We start from the raw sequence: 3,756 nt of genomic DNA, 5'->3' as shown, positions 1-3,756 counted from the left end.
CTGACCTCTCCCTTCTTTCTGATTCTTCCATTTGATTGTTTGTTTGTTTGTTGGTACTGGGGATCGAACTCTCGATCTTGTGCTTCTGAGGCAGGTAGCAGAACCACTGAGCTAAATCCCCAGTCCCTAATTCTTCCATTTGAAATGAGAACATCTATTGTGCAGCTGTCTTGTCATTGCATTTGTTAGCAGATACAACCTGGTTTCATAAGCACAAGGGAGGAGTTTTGCCTCAAGATAAATTATAACTCAAATTTCATACATGCTTGACTTAGTATAGATTTGAGACTCCGAGTGGATGCAGAAATGAGGTAAGACTTTGGTGCCATTAGGATGCAGGTGAATATTGTGCATTTTTGGAGGGACATAAAATTGGGGGTTTCAGAAAGTGGAGTATTATGGGATCATTTTTCTTCCCCAAAACTTATATGTTGAAGCTCTAATGCTCAGTAACTCAGAATAGGGCTCTTTGGAAAACACAGCCTTTAAAGTGATTAAGTAAGCGAGGGCTCCTGAGGTGGGCACTCAGCCAATTTCTCCAGTTTCTTCAAAAGAAGAGATTAAGACGCATAGAGACACATCAGGCACATAGAAATACCCTGTAAGGAGATAGCAAGCAGGTGGTCATCTCCAAGTCACGGAAAAAGGCTACAGACGAAATCAGCCCTGGAACACCTTGATCTTGGGCTTCTGAGATCCAGAACTACAAGAAAATAAACACCTATTGTTCAAGCAGTTTTTTTACATTGCAGATCTATTAAAGTAATGCATATTGACAATCATGAAGTAAGTTGTTGATTTAAATAAAATAAACCTATAGACAAATATTAAAATATCTTTTTCCATGAGAGTCTTCCTGTTTCATAGAGAGAGCCTGTAGGAAACAAGAAAGATTTATCAACTTACAGAGTTCTTCCCACTAATCACTAGTGTAGCACTCAACACTTTGAGGATAAATATATAGAAAACATTGCACCGAATTTGGATACATTCTCATGAAGTTAGTTACCCCTGAAAATAGTATTATTCTACTGGAACTTGAACTAATTCAAGCTCAAAATTACACAATCTATATTAGCTTTCCTTAAGCAAAAATTCCCTCTGTCATCTATCTATCTACATATCTGTATACACAGCTTTTGTGTGGTATTTCTTTACTTGTATTTGTCGCCACCATTCAGGTTATGAAGCACTGAAACTTAAAGGTTAATGTGATATTAATTCTTTAAGATGCGACTAACACTACAGTGGGTTCTGTAAGAGGTAATTTCACTATGGGAGCTTCTCACCTTTTCATGAGATTATGGTCTCATAAAAGATGTTTCTCAGACCATTCAGCTGGTTTGTGGTTCCTCCCGCCTTGGCCTTGTGAGGACACGGCACTGCCCACCTCTGGAGGACACATGGCAGGCACCACCGTGGAGGTCAAGTAGCCCTCGGCGAACAGCAGAACCTAAAAGTCCCTTAATCTTGGACTTCTGAACCTCCACAACTGTGAGAAGTAAAATTCATTCTTCATAAACTACCTCATCTCTGGTATTTTGTTATCATAACACAAATGCTGTAAGGTGATATGTATATATTTATCTACATATTACTTATGTTATACTTACAACTCTGTGTTTTTGTGTGTTTACAATTTTTTTTTTTTTTTTTTTGAGACAGGGTCTCACTATGTAGTTGAGACTGACCTGGAACTCACTATATAGCCCAGGCTGGTCTTGAACTCACAGTGATCCTCCTACCTCGGCCTCCTGAGTGCTTGGATTACAGGTGTGCGCCACCACACCCGGCAATATTTACAATTCTTATACAAGATAATTGTAGAGAGCACTTGGCATCTCATCATCTGTTATATCTGTTTTAAATACACAACATCTCTTGTTTAACTTCTTTATTAATATAGATTTTGAATATTAAAGAAGATATTCATTATGCGGTCTTTGCATGTATACATATCTCATCTCTGTTCTGTGTCCACTTCCTCTCTCCTTGCCCCAGCAACTCCCACTCCCATTCATCTCTTTAACTTTTACTCCAGTAAAATGTTTCAAATCTGTTATTCAGGCACGAATCGCCCTTGCTATGACCTTGGACTCTGTTTCCTTGTTGCCCCAGACCTGGAGAAACTTGCAGCCAGGCTGTAGTTATTTGGACTGGGCTACTTCTCTGTTGAGTTACTCCTGCAAGAGTCAAATAGGAACTTGCAGGAATATTCCCGATGCAGGGAAAGGAATTTAACCAATCTGATGCCACCTTCTTTACGCATCTCCTCTCTGGCTTTGTTTGGTTTTGGTTGTTATTGATCTTTATTATTCATGTAAGAAACAAGAATCCACTGGCAGCATTTTGTAACATCATTTTCTAAAAACTTCTGGCTTGTTTTAGCTATTAATGGGAACTTGTGAGGGACTGCACAAAGATATTTTTGTTACAAACCAGCGGGCCTGTTGCAATACTTCAAAACTAAAAATTTATTTCAGTTTTACTTGTTTTGTATAGACATTTATATTGCTTCTAAACATGCTTAAATGTACTGTACAGTTCATCTTATTTGCCATGAATAGAAAATTGTGTATTTAGAAGATTTGTGTAACTGCATAAAATGAAAAATGACTATGCGGTCAATGCATTGTTTTTCAACCAGGAAATCAGTTTGTTTTGAGAGTTAATAATAGAAAAGTATTGAAAGTGAATAAAATATGAAAAAAGAATCCCTTTATATTAGCTCAGTGTTCTTCACTGCTAAAACTCAGTCTTTCAAGTTATCTCTATATAGCACGTACCTTTCCTTCCACAATATTCCTGAACAGCAACAAAAAATGAAACTAAAGGAAAAGAACGAGGCCATAGCTGCACTGGTGCTGTATCCAGTCTGTGCTGTGTAGTCTCACCAAGATGTTCACTGTGCTTTCCTGGAATTCTCATGCAAACAGTAGCTCTTTGGGGCAATGTTCATGGAATGTTAGCTGTTTGTCACAATCATCATGGTTCGATGACTGCGGACTGGAGGTGGAAGCAGAGAATGTAGCTTCTCTTGCTGGTTGCACTTTATTGTTCATTATTACATCCGAGCGTCTGTCTCAAAAGATTTTCCTGCATTATCCCATGTAGTCCTCACACAGTTTCTAAAATGAGTGGTATTATTACTCAGGTCAACAGATGAGTCAACTGAATGTTACGGGATGAAAAGTATGTCTAAAGTTTTCATAACTAGCAACTACAAAGCCTGAAATTCAAGCACAGACCGTGTGCAGGTTCCTTTTTTCTCAGTGAACTGTCTCATGTTTGACTCTTTGGCCTCCTGCTACTCATTTCATCCTAACAAATTATGTGCTTCGAGGGATTACCTTTTGCCTCTGTTTTTTCACGAGTCACAATGAAAGCAGCGAACTTGACATAGCTAAAATACAAGACCTGCTTCTGCGTCCCGTTTCCGAGGAACACTTTTTGGCACCTCCTCCTTCTTGAAGCTTCCAGTGAGATATTTCTTCCTCCACACCTGCCATTTGTCTCCCTTCTGCTTCTAGAATCATCACAACAGATGACCAAAAAATTTATCAGACTCACAAGCTTTGGCCTTTTGTCGGTGATGGTGTTTCTCAGCTAGGCTCATAATTTGACCCAATCTTAGGGATTTCAGTTTCTGTTCAGATGAGGAAGCAAAATAGCTGCCTGGAAAGTTTACAAAGTAGACTACTGCTTTGACTTTAGCCAACAATTACATATTTAAAGACCAAAAGCAAAGCAGAGAGT

General features: G+C 38.7%; 1 long non-coding RNA gene across 1 annotated transcript; it reads right to left on the bottom strand.

The window, feature by feature from the left end:
* Positions 1-844: 844 nt before the first annotated feature.
* On the bottom strand, positions 845-2,901 carry LOC104853941. Its single transcript, XR_777930.1, has 3 exons — positions 2,787-2,901; positions 1,290-1,492; positions 845-874 (listed from the first exon to the last, which is right to left on the bottom strand). It is a non-coding gene; the product is annotated as an uncharacterized LOC104853941 (long non-coding RNA).
* Positions 2,902-3,756: the final 855 nt, after the last annotated feature.

Source organism: Fukomys damarensis, unplaced genomic scaffold (genome assembly GCF_012274545.1).
Source record: "Fukomys damarensis isolate Sample0158 unplaced genomic scaffold, DMR_v1.0_HiC HiC_scaffold_32, whole genome shotgun sequence".
Lineage (NCBI taxonomy): Eukaryota > Metazoa > Chordata > Mammalia > Rodentia > Bathyergidae > Fukomys > Fukomys damarensis.
This window is presented reverse-complemented; position numbering and strand designations above follow the sequence as displayed.